The sequence below is a fragment of the Ambystoma mexicanum genome, chromosome 8 (genome assembly GCF_040938575.1).
Source record: "Ambystoma mexicanum isolate Mex_15411 chromosome 8, UKY_AmexF1_1, whole genome shotgun sequence".
In the NCBI taxonomy this organism is placed as follows: domain Eukaryota; kingdom Metazoa; phylum Chordata; class Amphibia; order Caudata; family Ambystomatidae; genus Ambystoma; species Ambystoma mexicanum.
Genome location: NC_090929.1, coordinates 1,639,659,097 through 1,639,677,438, shown reverse-complemented (window position 1 = coordinate 1,639,677,438; position 18,342 = coordinate 1,639,659,097). Strand labels below are relative to the sequence as shown.

At 44.7% G+C, this 18,342-nt stretch overlaps 1 protein-coding gene and 1 non-coding gene across 2 annotated transcripts in view; one reads left to right on the top strand and one right to left on the bottom strand.

Annotated features, from left to right (window-relative positions):
- The window catches only part of LOC138473269 (uncharacterized), a 1,193,211-nt gene that overhangs the window by 108,103 nt on the left and 1,066,766 nt on the right, over window positions 1-18,342 (top strand). The window lies entirely within an intron of this gene.
- LOC138474908 (U1 spliceosomal RNA) lies at window positions 17,847-18,006 on the bottom strand. The gene has a single exon (XR_011269130.1). It is a non-coding gene; the product is annotated as a U1 spliceosomal RNA (small nuclear RNA).

The following is an 18,342-nucleotide window of genomic DNA, read 5'->3' as shown; positions in this document are numbered from 1 at the left end:
AGTCCACAATTGTTGGGTCGTGCGAGACGTCCCTGCCGCCTTTTACTTAGGCAGTGACATTCTCAATCGCTTTGCCATTAGTTTGGACCTAATAAACTTCAAAGCTTGGTCCCGATTAGCGGATAATCCCATGGGCTTTGATGATCCAGAAAAAGCATTTAGGTCAGCTCAATTGCTACCTTATGCAGTTGAAATTCAGACTAAAGAGGAAGTCACCATCCCAGAAAGGACCCGACAATTCTCCCTGGAAGTGAAAGTTAAAAGAGGACAAGAGTTGAAAAACCCTGATGCTTACATACATCCAAATGCTTCTCTCCAACAGCAAGGGTTGGGGGTAAACCCAACTCCATTAGTCAACATAGAACATGACACCATTCTAATAGAGGTGGATAACAGCGACTTAAAGAGTATTACTCTAGCCGCAGGCACCATTATTGGAATGGCGGTTGATGACCGACATTTCTCCATTGATCTTGTAAATGAACTGTTAGGACCAATCCCCAAGGACTGTGTTGACAGTGACAGTGAGGACAATACAACACCAGACAGGATTTTCACCCGGCATGGGGGGAACTTCCTGGTGTACACTTCCTGCCCCTATGGTAAGGAAGATGTGACGTGTGACTTCAGGAGGGATGAGGTGATTTTCCAGGTACATGAGGGCTGCCTTTCCCACCTGAAGCCTCCGGTCCAAATCAGCACTCTGACCAGGGACTTCTCCACCCAGCTGGAGGAGGCCGCTGAAATAGCCAAACCAGAAGTCTTTCCAGGCTTCAGGCAGATGGTGGAAGAGAGAGTCAACCTAGCTGATGCCTCTGTGACTCTGGAACAAAAGCAAAAGTTGAAACAAGTTTTCTTGGATTTCCAAGATCTCTTTGCGGTAGACTCATATGACTGTGGTCGCACTGACATCCACACAACAACAATCCCCACGGACCCTGGCATGACTCCTGTGTTTGTGAAGCAATATCGCTTGCCTCTCGCATCAATGGAGTCCCTTACCGAAATAATTAAGAACCTTGAGTCCCGGGGAATAATCCGTCCAGTCCACAGCACCTTCAATAATCCAGTGCTGGGGATATTGAAGCCAAACGGCCAGTGGAGACTCTGCGCCGACCTCAGGGAGCTCAACAAACGGGTCCATACTTCCCGATGGCCTCTTCCCTACATTGACCAAGGGCTGGCCCAGATTCAGGGGTCACAGGTATTCACTGCAATAGACCTGACCAATGGATACTGGACCGTGCCTGTCAGCAGGGAGGACCAATACAAACTGGCTTTTACCTTTGGGGGCCAGCAATACACATGGACCCGGACTCCCTTCGGATACCTTAACTCCGGTAATGAGTTCAATATTTTCCTACATAAGGCCATGCCCGACTTGGGTGCAAGGGGTAACCTGGCTTATGTAGATGATGTCCTCATCAAAAGTTCATCTGTGAAGGAACACATAGCGGAGATCCGTTATGTTCTGACGCAGTTGAGGGCCGCCGGAGCAAAACTTTCCTTTCAGAAAGCACAGTGGTGTAGAACCTGTGTTAATTTCCTGGGGCATGAGATTACTCCTCAGGGTCTCTGTCCCCAGGAAAAGAAAGTGGAAGCACTTCAGAAACTGAAAGACCCCACAACTCTGCGGGAACTAAGGAGCCTCCTTGGACTGACTAATTACAGCAGAAAGTTCATTGAGGGCTATGCAGAGATCACCAGACCCCTGATTCATCTCCTGAAGGGGGGGGTCAAGTGGGAATGGGGTCCAGAACAGGCAGAGGCAGTAAAACAACTCAAAAGAAGCCTCTCACAAGCGCCCTGCCTAGCTTACCCTGTCAGAAACAAGGAGTTCTTCCTGGAGACGGGGTTCTCTAATACGTGCTTGACGGCAGTATTATATCAAAAGCATGACAAGGTCAATAAAGTAATCTCCTATGCGAGCAAAACTTTATCCTCTGTGGAGGAAAAATTCAACGATTGTGAGAAGGCACTCCTGGCAACGGTGTGGGCATTGAAGAATTACCGCCCGTTTATCCAGGGGGAACACATCATAGTGGAGACTCCACACCAGCCTCTGCAATATCTCCAAAGTGACAGAATCCGGGCCGGAAATGTGAGTAATTCCCGAATTACTTCCTGGATTCTGTCAATGCAAGGCTTTCCTGTGGAGGTCAGATATGGCCAAAACAAGAAGAGTCCCCTCGCGCAAGGTCTGGCTGACTTGCATGATTGTGCCAGAGAAAACTGTCTCGAGGACGAAAGTCTAAAAATCAAGGACAACATGGAGGCATACCTTAATTCCCCACACAAAGTCTTTGAAGAGGACAAGTGTGAGGGAATGCCCACTGTGTATGTGGATGGATGCTCTTACCATGTTGACAACAACGGGGAGAAAGAACTAGTGGCCGGCGTAGGGAATGCATGGGTGAATGAGTCCCCAGAACCCTCCGCTGGATACAAAATTGGTCCCTGAAGTAGTCAGGTGGCAGAATTGATGGCTGTGCATCAGGCCATCCTCACTGCTGTCCAGCATCAACTCCACGAACTGGTCATAATCACAGATTCGGATTATGTACGGAACGGGTTCGTGGAGCACCTGGTTAATTGGAAAACCAGAGGCATGTTATGTGCTAACAACAAACCCTTGAAACATGGGAAGTTGATCCAAAACATTGATGATCTGGTCACATCGAATGGGATGACCATCTATTGGAAGAAGATTAAGGGTCATTCCAAAGTAGAGGGACCAGACAAAACTGGAAATGACTTAGCTGATCAGCTGGCCAAAACCGGGGCCATCCAAGGGGATCTAATTGAGATTGAGTCCCTGTTGGGGGAAATCAAGGTCACTGCTATCACTAGGTCCCAGACAAATGCTCACAATGATCTTCCAACTGTACAATGGAGTAAGGAGACCCCTGATGCTGATTTGATTACTGCTCAGAAGGGGGATCCAATTATTGGTAAATTTTACCAGCACCTTGAGGACCCTGAGAACTTTCCCCTGACGGATACCGATTACATTGGGAAAGAGGACCTAAGAGTGTTGATGAAATGTCCAAAAATGTTCCGGATCCAAGACGGTTTGTTGGTAAGGAAATCCAAAGCTGGCCACGATCAGTGGGTGGTTCCTACCTCATTCCGAAGCCTGATGTTAAGTCACGCCCATGATGCGGCCACTGCCGGTCATAGGGGGTTTCACACAACATTGGAAATCTTAAGAGAGGTTGCATACTGGCCACACATGGGGCAGGACCTCGACCAATACTTGAAGGGGTGTCTTGTGTGTGCACAGTTTCAGCCATCATCCCTCACGCACCGCGCGCCTCTCCAAAAGAGGGGAATGACACTGCCATGGTCAGATTTACAAATCGACTTTGTAGGCCCTGTGATTCGCTCGGCTAGGGGGAATAAGTACATGTTGACTGTGACATGCTTGTTTACCAAGTGGGTGGAATGTCTCCCAGCCCCAAATTGCAAGGCAGAAACTGCAGCTGCCTTGATGATTAACCACATCTTTTCCCGTTTTGGTCTACCTCAAAGGATTGAGTCAGACAGAGGTAGCCACTTCACCAGTGAAGTAATGACAAAGATGTGGGAGATACTGGGAGTCAAGAGAAAGCTGCATATTGCTTATAGACCAGCTTCTTCTGGGGCAGTAGAGAGATATAACCGGACAATTGTGAGCATATTAAAGAAGTTTGTGGCAGATTCTGGGCCAAGTTGGGATATCCGATTACCTCTGGTCCTAATGGCCATCAGATCTACCCCTTCATCTGCAACCAAAATGTCACCATTTGAGTTGATGACTGGACGCAAGATGGTGCTTCCTCAGCATTTGCTCTACAGGACCCAAGAGCAGACACTGATAAATGCCTCCACTACTCATGAGTATGTAGAGAATTTAAGGAAACACCTCCAACATGCTTTTGCTTACGCTCAGCGGAATCTAGAAAGATCAGCTGATAGCATGAAGACCCATTATGACCTGAAAACTTCCAGGAAGGAATATCAGGTGGGAGACCGGGTCTATCTATACAACTTCCAAAGGAACCAGGCCAAGCAGCGCAAATTTTTGCCTACATGGAAGGGACCATTCGAGATCATAGACAAAATCTCCCCTGTGGCCTACAAAATCCACATCCCCAAAGGTCCTTTGGCAGCGGGGGAAGACAAGTGGGTCCACATAAACCAGTTGAAATGTTGCCATCCCAGGCACACTCTGCAACAACTGGAGGAATCCTCTGGAATCCTAGCGGGTACTGTCTCAGACTAATTCAGTTCCAACCATAAAACATACCACATCGAGTCTCTAAAATATTGTGATTTGCATGAAACTGTCTCTTAGTTATACTGTTTTTTTTATCAAAATAAGAATGTAATGTTTCGTCATGATGAAATGCATATGCTGTCCCACCATCTCAACAGTGGTGGAAAAATGTCTATGAGTAGGTATTGCCGCTCTTCCTTTGTCGTCCTAGGAGAAAGAAGACCTTGAGACTGGCCAAGGAGGACGATCCGGAGACCGGGAACGAAGATCCAATGGGCCCAGTGGACCGCCCAATACTCCCATCAGGACTGGCGAGGAGAACCGATCGATCAGTACCGGATGGAGAAGAAGATGCTGAACTGTGCCATCTATTGGAAGAAGATGAGGAAACATCCCAGGTCTTGCGAGTCCCATTCGGGAAATAGAATGGCCATCGCAAGAGGGGGGCTTGTGGGATGTATTTACCCATGCATCCGAGCCCTACCTCAAAACTGTGCAGTACTGACATGGAAAACATCATGATGGCCAGAGCTTCCCAGAAAATGCACAGGGAAATGCATGAAGAATAGGCTGCCACTCATTTTTGCCGATGTTATGGGCACAGAAGGAAAAACAGTAGCGCCGGTTAGCTTCAAAGCGCTTTAAAACCACCATTGGACTACCCGCACAGTAGTCTGAAACCATTGGGAATGGCAATGCTGATTGCCAAATGCAACCCATAACTGTTGGGAATTCATTTTCTTAAATCCCAAAAATGGGTGCAGTACCAGTACTCACCACTATCCAAAAGCCGGCAGTTTAAAACCACCCTGTGTTTCTCTGAAGGCAAGCCAAAGTGCCTATTTCAAACATTGCAATATGTGCAAAATATTCACTGAACACCAGCAGACATTTGGTAGAATGGAGTTTTGTGTGCCTACAAAATCTGGGAAATGAAGAGCCCAGAACAATGCTTATAACAAAACTGGCTGAGCTATGGAGGCAGCAGTTTAAGTTGCACTGGATTTAAAGACACTAAAATCGAAAATGTTTAGATTAAATGAGTGAGCTATGTTTGGTGTCACATGCCTTTGTAACTGTTTAAATGTCATAGTTTTAAACTTAGAATCAGCCTTCTAGCTGCATATGTAAAAATGTTTAGTTTTATTTGAATGCAGGAACTGGGGAACAAAAAGTGACATTTTATCTGAAACTTGGCTTAAGGAACTGAATTCTGCCTGGCAAATACCCCCATCAGGAGTGAAACTTGAGTCACCACTGTGTTCCCAGGCCAACCTTCCTTTTGCTGCCCACACTAAGGATATGCCATCTATCTGATAATTGAATTACCTGTGCTCTGCAGGAGAGTGAACAAAGCCCTCTTCACTCAGGCAAAGGTTTTTATTACCGCAGTCGTAAAATGTAGCTTCCTCTTGGCAGGAGCTGGGAGGGGCACTGCCTGTGAGAGCAAGCTGGCTTGGCAGAACTGGAAAAAACAGAAATTCAACCTTGTGCTGAGGGTAAACCACACCCCTTTGGAGCCAGAACATAACTTTAAAAAGATGAATAACTTATAGAGCGGACATGTGAAAATTTTATAAATGATACCATAATTCTTGTGATTTTTCTGCCCACATTTTAAGAGGTTTTTCGACCCGGTGGCATGTTCAGGGGGGTTTTAGCGGAAAAGTGGATATTACTCTAAATGTATGCATGTTAAAAATCTGAAACTTCATCAGTTAATGTCCCTACTCCCTGCACACATGTATGTAAAGTTGGGTCAATGTCAGAAATTGAAAAATCAGTTTAAAAGTGAAATATGTGCCATTTCTGAATGCAAGCTCTTAGAAACAGCAGATTTGGACAGAGACATGGCTAAATTCAGCCACACCATGTATATGTAATTTCAAGCAACTGTGTAACTGTGAAATATGTCTTTTATTATCAAATATAGAATATGTGCAATCTGACAGAGGAGTGTCCTATCTGCAAGCCATAAAATGACATCACTCTGACTCACAGTTCATTCCCCAATCAAATGATAAATGGAAGTTTGACCAATTAGAAGCTGAGAGAGAGGTAGGGTCAGTGATGCTAGAACACACCCACATGCTAAACACATAAAAGCAGACAGACAGGACAGATAGGGACCTTCAATTCCATTTGCTGCAACGCGCTCTGCCGGACCATACAACATCCAGAGATCCAGACTTTACCTCCATCAAACCTCCAGAGAGCCAAACTAGAGACTTCAATCTATCCAGAACTAGAGACCAGACCAGAGGGAGAAAGCAGTGCTGTACCCAGAGAGAAAGCAGTGCTGTGCCCAGAGAGAGACCCGAGCCCAGTCCAAAACCCTGACCAGATCCATGGCGAGGCCCATTTCACTCAAGAATATAGTGTGAGTACCCAGCAGAACTGTGTAGAACCAATCTCTTAGTTTAAATTCATCTAATTCAATCTATTTAACCTAAGTAGAACTGCAGCTTAGCAATTGTGTTATTCTGCCATCATTTTTAAAGCTGAAAAAGTGTGCGTTTAAAATTTGCAAAAACCAAAAACGACCTCTAGTAAATCGGTCATATCTCCGCAACCGTTTGGGCTAGAGACTTGCAATAACTTTCATTTGGAAGCTGAGATCCTAGGCTTTCCTAGGACCCCAAAACGATAGAGATAGTCTGCTGCTGCTTGCCTTCCATTTGCCAGAAATTCGTTTAACCTGCTAACTATCCCTGCCCCATTGCTAGTGTGAGCCTGGACTAATATTAACTAGATACCGCTCACCCTGAACCTCTGAAAGGGAATTAAAAAGCATTTCCAGCATATTTCTCATCCATTGCTAGCACATATCAAAGCATTTGGGCCTGTGTTTTCAAAACTCCTATCTGTGTTTTAAATTTCTGTTGTCTAAGCTTGCTGGGTTGAACTGAATTACATTGATTGCATTTCTGAGAACTGTGTGTTTCCTCCCATTTCCTTGCATTGCATAAAGAGGGGGGGGAGTGAATAGCCAGAGAAAAGTGATTACATTGTTTGGTTGAAATCATATTGAGTATTTTCTGTACTGCATTCATTGAATATTGCATCCACCTGAGCTTACATAAAGCATCCTCTACCACATTATACTTTTGTTCCTATTTACCAGTGTGCTACCTTATCCTTCCTTGTCAACTCCTTATTGATTATAGAGAAGCGTGTTAGTGCCAGATTCTCCGTTGTTAATCTTCATCATATCAGATTAAGTGTGCTATTCAATTATTAATTTATTATAAAGCGTGATATAACATATATTGTTTAAATTATCAAATAAACCTTTTAATTTGCAAAACAGAACTACTTCTTGGCTCAGTGGGGTCAGGGGGATTCCAAGAGAGGGGTGTTATATAGGGGTAGTCATCCAGAACGCATGAACTGGACATAAAGATATATCAATAAGGGTTTTCATTCAGTATTATAGACTAGGCGTTGACTTAGCTGTAGTGTTGAATTGAATCCTCTTACAGGCTATCTTTGTTTGTTTATTTATTTATTTTTTCTTCAGAGACTGGCATCGCTTGCGGCACCAATCTCCAGAGGGAAAAATAGAAAGCCGTTAACACCCCGGATGAACCCTGGGGTGCGAATGACATTAATGCCCTGGTGGAAGGGCGTACTTTGCCGGTAACAGCCCATAGTCCAAGCCGAGGCTCTTGCTTCATTCGGGCCAACTATGGCTCGGGTTGGTGGGTCGTTACCGACCATTTCCACACTCCCGCCTGGGCATGAAAGCCATATTGGCCCACCCTTGACATTGACGGGGATGTCACAGAGCACAAAACATCATGTCCATTGATCACCTGAAGTAAAAACCTTACCATTAGAAACAATCACCCCAAGTGTACTAGGCCACAAAAAGTACCAATGAGCGAAACCTTATTATCAATTCTTTTTTTTAATAACTTTAGAACCTATCGTGCTTGTCAGTACGCTTCACACAAGGTTAAAGGACTACAGCACCACTGCCTGCCACAAAATAAAATCCTTCATAAACTGTAAAACGAACCATGTCGTGTATGTCATGATACATCTGCCAAAACATCTATGTGGGAAGCAGCATGAGAGCTTTGAAAGAAGGAACATTGGAACCTGTAAGTCTATCACAGCATCAGATACCAAATCACCACACACTGGGGTTTACATCGCTAGAAGTCAGGTGAAATTATTAGGGTGTCACATCACCAAACGTGATAATGTCAGGAAGAGCTGAAGATGGAGCCAAACGACGGCGAGACCAAGAAACCAGTTGGATCTACCCACTTCATGCAGTCTTTCTAGGGCTAAACTGAAATGATGAAATGGAAGCATTCTCTGACACTTGAGGCGTTGCATCTTCAGCTTGACTCAATATGAGACGTTGAAGCCTTCCAACACTGGATATGTGAAAAGCACATCTATGTCTAGGCGGTACATTGCGGTTTCCAGATCCAGTAACATTAGATGGCCAAACTGCCTGTTAAATCTGAACATTATATGCTGCAGTATAATATAAAAAAGAAATGTCCATAATTAGATATTGATTGAACATAACAGTGACCATCTAATATCCATGTTTTCCTATTATAATGGGTGATTCTTTGAGAAAATTATGCATAAACCTAGCTACATTGCACCTTGAAACATTTGTATATAGGTGCATTACAAATAACCAATCAATCAAATACCGAAAACAATACACATATAAAGGTAATGGTATACCCCAGACCGCTTGAAATACGCTTTGCAGCTACTTGTTTGCCCCACCACATTAGCTCTGGGGCATTCCCAAAATGGCAGACACAGAATACATGGAAATGTGCCCTAAATAACCCCTACGCTGGACACCCTCGGTCTATAGGGTATGCTCGCTCATACACCTCTTATATTATTAATATTATTATTACGTTATTTATTAAGCGCATAACTAGCTTTGATAAGCAATGGAGCGCTTTACAGAGTTATACACCAATAGAGATACATAACAGAGCGCAGTACAGATGCTTTTCAGAGGTATGCAACAGAACAGATGCATAACCAAGTGCTTTACAGAGGTATACAACAGTACAGATGCATAACGGAGAGCTTTAGAGGTATACAACAGTACAGATGCATAATGGAACACTTTTCAGAGGTAACAGAACAGATATACAGCTGGGGCTAGGATGCAGAGGGGTACAGAGGAGGGGGTACAGCTGTACCGGGTGGCGGGGAGCTGAGGGGTGGGCGGCATCTAGCGAGTCAGGTGGCACACACATATATCAATATAAACACGCCCTAGTACACTAAAAGACGTTCAGCAGCATTACATAATGATCTCCTTGGGTATATGCACCATGAAGTATACAGAGGATTTATATGTGTGTGCTGAAGTTCTTTGCATCAGGCATTTTTCATGATCACAACAGGCACCGGCAATGTCGCCAACATTTTGTATGCTCTTTATCTTGAACATTATGTTTTGACTACAGGTCTCCAAAGGGCTACAGTAGGCTGCTTTTAATGTTGGTTACAACCTCCCTTAAATTGAGATGCATAAATAACAGGCATTCAATTTAGACAGTTAAATTGTCTGTTGAATGCTAACCTTGTACCCCACAAAAATGTATTGTCCCTCATTAATAGGCTATCATTGGTTCTAATATAGTGGAGTGGCCACTGATTTTGGGGGCGGTGGGTGAGCACATATGCGCCTTGCACTTGGCATAGTCGTTTTATAGCATGGATTGTCCTCTTTGGCAGTGAACATGGTGCCAGTTAATATACCAGCAAGGTAAGAAGATGATCAGCTGACAAACATGAAAACAAAGTCTTTCATTCAAGCTTGTGCCATTTGCACAACTATAAGAATGGTATTACACATTGTTACAGCCTTGGATTAGGAGAGAAGTATTTATGCAGGCTTACCATCTTCTACTAGAGGACACTATTTAGGAAGCCAAAAATATATTGCAATATAGAAAAGAAATGAGTGTTTTGCAAATCAATCCGGTGCACAGGCTTGTGGGGATCCCTGTAGCTTACTTCGACCTCAACGTGGGCTTCCACCTCATACCCCAGACATCCCTATTACCTACCGTGATTTTCCAATGTTGGTAGATTATCGCCAGGTGGCCCCTACTGTCTGTATCTTTCCCTTATCCTAAGGAGGGCCTAAAGGTATCGAACGTTCTCCCTCAGACTTCCTGAGGGACCTATCGTGTTGTTGGGTTGTTCTCTTCTGTTTCAATGGTGAACTCCACAGATTCTGATCACTCCCCTCTCTCTCCTCTCTCGCTCTGCCTCTCTAACTTGTGTATAGGTGCGTTATAAATGTCATGCCATATATCTGTACTCTCCTTCCACTGGTATCTCTCACTTGTCCTATCTTCACCCTCCAGCTGGTCACCAAACTCTCTATGCTGTTCTTCCTGGCCCTGCCTCTGTCCCTCTATCGCTCTCTTTCCCAACAATCTGTCCTCTGTTCTTCTCTCTTTCTCTCTCTTTTTCGCTCGTTCTCTCTTCTAACCCCCACCCCCGTCCTGTCTCTGCATGCCAGCTTCCTCCTGGTATTCCCAACACTTGTCCGTACCACCACTACATCTGCCTCCGCTCATGGCTACCCCACAACTCTCACTTACCTCTTTTCCATACACACTGTCCCAGACCTCTTAACTCTGTCTCTGTACTCCAACAGTCTGCCCCACCTCCTTCTCTGGTTTTGGAAGGCTTCTGACCTGCCCCCTTTCCTACATTCTTTTGACGCAGCTGTGTGCTCGGGCTACCCGTTTTACCTGGGACTCTGTCCAAACTTTGAGTTTTGGGGAGAAGGCTCCTCTGTTCCCCTGCTTTCCTTTTACACTGGTAATTCTGATAACGAGGACAGTTTAATTTCACTCCACTTGGATTTAAGGCATCATAACTGAAAAATGCATCATAACCTGTTTTAACATTTTGTCAACTCCAATGACAGTGTTTTTTGCTTTTGGAGTGGCATTGGGATCAGTTGTATTGGCTCCATACTTCATTTCTTGTATATGCCATCAAAATATGAGAAGTACCTTTGTGAATAAGTAGTTGCATTGTGGATGTATTTTCAATAAGTTTAATGTACGTGTCCAGTGTAGCACTTTATAAGGCCACTTTCTTGGGACACAGCACTCTGTGTTGTATGGTTTTTTCACTGATGAACATGGAAAAAAGACTTCAATTTTGAGTTCAAACTACTAAAGCTGGGACAACTACATCATGGATATAAGACTTCCACGATCTGGAAATAAACCAGTGGACCCTTCTGGTTTGGCTCCCGGGGCCACAGGGATCCATCATCGCACAGCCGCGGCTGAGTCTTTTCTGGAGATTTGATGTGCAGCATTCCTGTAGCTCCTGGTGATGAGGGATAGAGTCGATTCTTATCGCACATTTTAGATATGTGACTTTTGTTTGAAAAATGTGTTCATTTTTGTTTATTGTGTTTTAGCCAAAAATAAATTCGACTTTTCAAAAAATACTAAAAATGTAAAATAAACATTTATGTATTTGATGTACATATTTGATCATTATAAATAAGTAAAAACACCCAAAAAAATAAAAAGATAAAACGAACAAATAAACAAAATAAACAAAAAAAGGCATTTGATAAGAATCCAAGGAAAATCATAGAGAAAGAAAGAGTTTTACATACTTCAGCTTGTCATTTCACGTCTGAAGAGCCAAACTGCAGAGAGAATTCACTTCTTCCCAGGTCGGAAGGCTTTCATGTCTCAAGCATAGAAGATCCCAGAAGGCTTGAGTGCCTAACCACCGCTCCTTAGCTACAAATCTGGAGTACTTAGCCACCCTATCAAAGTAAGTACCAGGGCAGTTTATTAGAATGTATCTCAATGTCTCTAAACACGAATGATTACATCGTTGGCATATACTATCTCTGAATGAGTTCTTGTGTCTAGAGTGGAGAATTTCCCTCATGGATAGTAGATTTAAGCTGAATCTTAAAAACCCATTCTGGCCTCGAGCACTAGGGAAGCAGGTTAGGTAGCGAGGGAAGTGCCTCTGTGGTTTAACATATCAGTGAGAATGGGACCGTTTTTCTTTTTACCTCATTTCTTCGATTGTTTGTATCCAATCAATTCCCTTTAGTTGCTTGTTTTTACATGTATTGGATTATTATTGAGGTCTATAACTTCACACTCGGAGGATTCCATGATTTCTAGAGCATACTTAGCAAGGCCAACCAGAAAGAAGTTATCAAGTTCTTTTTTACAGATCTCCATACAATGTATTTACTTGTGGTTCCCAGATTAATCTGTAAACCGCAAGAATTCTCCACTCTATGTGCGAGCGGAGGGATAGAAGACCCAGTTCATACCTCAAAGTGGAAATTGGGAGGGACTGAGGGAGGAAGGGAACATTTTTCCAAAAAGATAGAACTTGTCCAGGGAAGGTGTGGATCATTAAAGTACTAATTTGTTTGATTATACTTTATGTAAAAGGAGGAAGATCCTTTCAATTGTATTATATAGTGTGAGGTGTCAGCACTTCAAAGCTGACAACTGTTTGATGATTGTTCAAAACATGCCATTTTATTAAGGTATACATAATATGAAATGCCCTACTCTGCTGGGTATTTCCCTGCCTAACCAAAACTAAAGGCAAAGACTCTAACCCAAGATGTCTGGCCCTAACACTAAACATTACATGCAAAGACAATATATGGCAATTCAAATAGCATCAACATAATTCACAGTTTCTTGATAAACTCTCAATAACTTGGGTGGGCTCCCTTCCACAGGATTCAAATCCATTCGTGATGTTTCAAAGTGAAAGTAAAGTTGTGTTAACCAAAGTTCCAACAATAGCAGATCTCTTCTCCTTGATAAAAGATGGACTTTCCTCGTCTTCAGAACAGCACCAATGGTTCTCCCAGCCACAATGCTTTTCCAGTAATTGAAGAAGCTTGCCACAGTTAAAAAAGAAATACAACTTCTACCACTGTCAGTTAAACATAGTTCTTGGTTAACAGTCAGTATGTCATTAATTACAGGATAAGGATTCACAATAGGTATATTTGTCAGGTTGACTTCACAGTGCTGCTGCTTCTACTCCAACAACTTCACTTCTACTCAGGTTTACCTTTAGAACAGTCTCCTTTGCTTCATAGTACTCCACTTTGTTTAGGCTACTGAAATGTTGCATCTACTGACAGCCAGATATACCACCATAGCTTCAGTACTTTGAAAATTGGTGTCATCTTAGACTCCTCTCTCTCTCCTTCACTCCTCACATCACGGACCTTGCAAATAAGCCCACTTTCAGCTGCACCTCCTCAGAGGCATTCTCCCTTTCTTCACCTTGCGCCAGAAACTCAATGTCTCCTGAGCTCTGGTCCTCTCCAGACTGGACGACTGCAACAACTTGCGAGCTTCGGCGCGTTATAAATACATAAATAAATAATAAATAAACTTCTTCCTCAATCTGCCTAATTCCTCCCTTTGCCCCCTTCAACTAATCCAGAATAGGACTGCAAGACTTATCCTTAGCCTCAAGCCCAGGGACTGTATCTCTCCAGCTCTAAAATCTCTCCACTGGCCCCCGTATGCTGCAAGGATCTAGTTCAAGACCCTCTGCATCATCCACAAGACTGTCTGGGGCCTGGGACCCCACTACATCTAGCGCTTTCTCTCCCTAAAAACCTCCCTGCTAGAGGCCTTCAGTCTTCTAGCTCAAACTCTCTGCAGATCAGACACTTTTCCAAGCAGAGTGTGGGGGTAGATCTCTTCTCCGCATGTGCCTCCCTCTGGAATGGCCTCCCTGCCCCTCACAGACTTGAGCCAGATCTCCTTGCATTCCTGAAACTGCTCAAGACCCTCCTGTTCTCTTCCTCCTTCCCTCTCCCCCTCCCCTGCTAATGTCCCCCTTTGCCTCTTGACTGGCTGCCTGGTTCCTTCAGATTCTTACAGGGCACCAGGCCCTGCTCGACCAGTCTACCCCTGAACCTGGTCTCCACATACTACCTACCTGCACTTGCCCTTCCGGGCTCCCTTCCCTGCATTAGCCTGGCTGGACCTGCCCCCCTGAGCCTTTCCAGCACCTTTCCTCGCACTTAGCACGTGGACCGTCTTCCCCTGTACTCTCTGCATCCCCTGACTCTGTCCACCTGGCCACCCCTGGCACTCGCTTAATGTAAAAGGCCCTTCTGCCCTGACCAGCACTTTCCCCCCTACGCCTCACTTCTTTTTACTGCACTTGCATGATTCGAATTTCAAGGTCTAGTAGGACAGTTTTTGTCATCCCTGTCCTCCCCTCTTGCCTTGTTGCGCCTTGAAACCCATTGTGTACAGGCGCATTATAAATACCCAATAAATGAAATAAACTGCTACGACAGCTTCAGTAATTAGTGATTCAAGACAGGTTTTGACAAGATTCACTTTAAAGTACTTAAACACCTTCAAGTAGGCAAGGCACTCTTCCTCTGAATATATCTCTTCAAAAGGGGCAGCCTCTTTGCCTTTCTTGTCTGTCTGCCACAATAACAACCTAGGTTTGCCTTGATGACTCTCTTTCTTCTGCAGTCTTTGGCAATATAGGTTGTGTCAACTTCAAATAATCTATACAAGCAGCAAGTTCCCCTTCCCCAAATTTGCCTTCACCTCTCTGCCAACTGTTAGCACAAGTAATTACCCAGAAGCCTTAGTGCCACTCTCTTGACTTCAGGTAATGCTTGCAAACTTGTATCTTAGGCAAGGTTGAACTATTATTGGATTTACAGTAATAGATTGTGTTTTGGCTCTGAGAAAGGCTGCTTTCAATCTTAGTATGGGGAGACTCTTGGCTTGGGCAATGCTTGCTCTTCCCTTCAAGTGTAGATACAATATTTAACTGCTTAACTTATTTTCTAAGAAATGAATGCCCACGTGAAATAAAGGATAGAGTTCAGTCTTCCCTTGGAAAGCACAATTAGGCACATGCGACCACTTCTTTAAGTAGTTTTGAAAGGTTAAAGGTTTAACATTGGTCTTTCTCAGCATTAAATGTTCAGCAATTGCCTTCGCAACATTCAAACTTCATAAGCAGACACGTGACCACTTCTTCATAAGGTTTACAGTCTTTTTAGGGTTTAACTGGTCTTTGACAGCGTTTGCTCTTTACGCGAGTAAATGGGAATTACCTGATACACACGAGTGATACTTTTCCATTGTTCTCTTAATAAACCTTCAACAAGTAACTTCAGCTCGCTACTGACTATATGCGAGTGAATAGGAAACTGGATACTGTTGCCAGCAGTGCTCGCGCAAGGAATCGTATCACCCGGTTTCGCTCACCAGCCTCTGTGAACTCTGTTGTACGGGATGCACAACTTCCACGACTTCTGCCACGACTTCTACTGCTTCTGGCTTCACAGGTACCCTCACCCTTCCTCAGTGAAGGTGTCTCCAGTCCAGCCACTCGTTTAAGGAGCGCCTCTCGCTCCTGAGACCCACGGTTTGACAACAGCTCCTCTCCTTGGTCTCTGACACGTTCCCTGCACAGCAACCACGGCAATAAGGCTCACGCTCTGACCGACTTTCTTTCTTGATATTGTGAATACCTGGAATGGTTGGGGAATAGCCAGGTGCCCCTTTGTTTATTTCTCATGGGGAAAGACAGCCTTCCTGCACATCTTCCTCTGCGCAGCCTCTGCACTTCAGTGTTTTGGGGAACACGACCCTCTCAGAACAAGCAGGTGAAATCTACTGCATCCACCTTCCCACGTCCCGCTGGTTCTCCCACTTCTGCTTGGTTTGCCAGCTCTGTGCCTTCTTCTTTCTGCTTCTGCTACTACAGCACACACTCCAGCAACAGTTCCAGCTCCTTCTGATTGCCTGTGCCTGAGGGGGCCTTTTATGCCTCACAGGTACTTGCAGGTGTGGGCTTTTACGCATAATTGCCTGACTACTGCTACAAACTCTTCAGCCCTCTTCCTCGTCCCAGTACGTATGGGATTATGGGACTTGCAGTCCCCAACAACAAAGTCATTTCTTTTAAATAACTTTATTTTTAAGGATAGATTTAGCCCCTTAAAGTTATTTAAGGATAGATCATTAGAATTTGTAATTACAGAGGAAGGCAGTCTATTTAAGGCAGGCTTGTCCAACCTTTTTGAATATGGGGCCGAAGCATTCACTTTTTGTCACCCAGTGGGCCGGCAAGCCAAAAGTCAACAACCTCACCCAAAGCAGTATACTAAAAAGCAATATTGTGTGACTTTTGACACAATATCCTCACAGGCAGTGATAGTCATGCAGTCCCAAAGATAGCTTTTGGTATCAGGGGCAGTGATCAAAGGTTAGTTGCTTGTGATTTCTTTCAGTTTGTATGTGTTCATATTTTTCTGAAATAGTGGGGGTGACCGAGCGTTGCGAGGGAGTTATTAGAATCTAGGGAGTGTTTGGGGGGGGTTTCCCTGCAAGAATTTATTTTCAAATATGGTGTTGAAATGGTGCATTTTACAGCAGAAAAGGGACCAAAAAGCCATAAGTTTACAATCTGTTCTAAAGGACAATATGAAAATTCCATGTCACTAACAGCAGACAAGAACATTTTACAACACAACACATTTTAATGATCAATGTGTCCACAGTGTAAGACAGCACTGTCACTGATGTAACACATAGGGCCTCATTCCGAGATTGGTGGTAGCCATGGCACTATTTGCGCCATGGCTGCCTCCAATACCGGGTCCGGCACCGGTCTTGTTCAATGGGGACTTACCAGTGCATTCCGACCCTGGACCGGTAAGTCCCCATTGAACAGGGCTCAATAGGAATGGGGAGGGCGCTAATAACGGGCTCGTGAATAGCAGGCCCGTTATTAGCGCCCTGGTCCCTTAGCGGGACCCGTAAGGGACGTGTCGTCAGACCGCACGTCCTTTACGGTTCCTGCTAAGGAACCTCGGAATTGTGCGGTAAGGGATTACCGGTCTCCTTACCGGTGCCGGTAATCCCTTACCGCACAACTCATAATGACCCCCATAGTCATGCTGGTTGTACCCAAAATATGCCTCTGTAGCAACATGTCTATGCTGACTGTTCCCAATTTAGGCCAGCATTGTCCAGTACAAAGCATGATTGATGCTGCCTGAGCATGTGCAGTGTGCCCAATATATATGGCAGTGTATCTCTGTAATACACTTTCATTACTTCTGTGGTAATGAAAGAAGCATAATTCAATTCAACAGATAAAATGTGGAAAAGCGATCACCCAAAGGTGAACCTAATTGAAGAAACGCAATGTGAGCACAATCTTAAAGCATGCAGCAGTTTAATATAGGCACAACATTGGGCCACACTGTATGGCACGATTAAAAACAAAGTCTCACTCATAGTATTGTTCCATGAATATATAACGATGTCCGTAGCGATGCAGTGTTTGGCATGTGATATACAAGTCCGTTTGGGTGTTCCTGCAGTGCAGCGCTTGGGTGTGCATTGGAGGTGAAGCATGTGGGTATGCATTGGTAGTGCAGCGCAGGGGCACACACTGGCAGTGCACTCGGAATCTCTGCCAAAAGACCAGGGGCTCTGTGTGCAACCAACCTAGCAGGCCTTGTGCACACTTTACCTTTTCTTTCACCAAAAATCAGGGGAAAGCGCGCAGTCCCCCACTACCAGAAATAATGCAGTCGAGTATCCCGCATTTGGGCACATAGCAGGGGTCAGCAAATCCGATGTGCAGTGAGTGAGCCTCACCCTGGGAGATCTGCCTCTGTGATCACAGATTTTCCCCTGCCAGGTAAGCATGAGTTGCAAGCAAGAGGGCAGTGGTTGGGCCTGTTCTGGAAGCCCCGCTAAGCGAGAGTGAGAAGGCAAGCCCTGACCCAGCCCCCCAACCCCCCAGATGCTCTGAGCGTCTGCAGAGCTTCCTGTCCTGTATTTAGGGGGAAGCTCCGGCAGGCAGAGCCCAGCAGAAGAGCACATTGTAACACAGTTCCTTTCTCCCATCAGGCCCTGCTTGGCCCGAGATTTGTATAAATTTGGGCCTGGTCGCCAGCCAGCAGGCCCAGTTGGATAGCAGGATGGCTCGAGCAGGCCTGTTGCAGTCTGCCCACTGGCCTGTCTCCCCCACACAGGCCCATG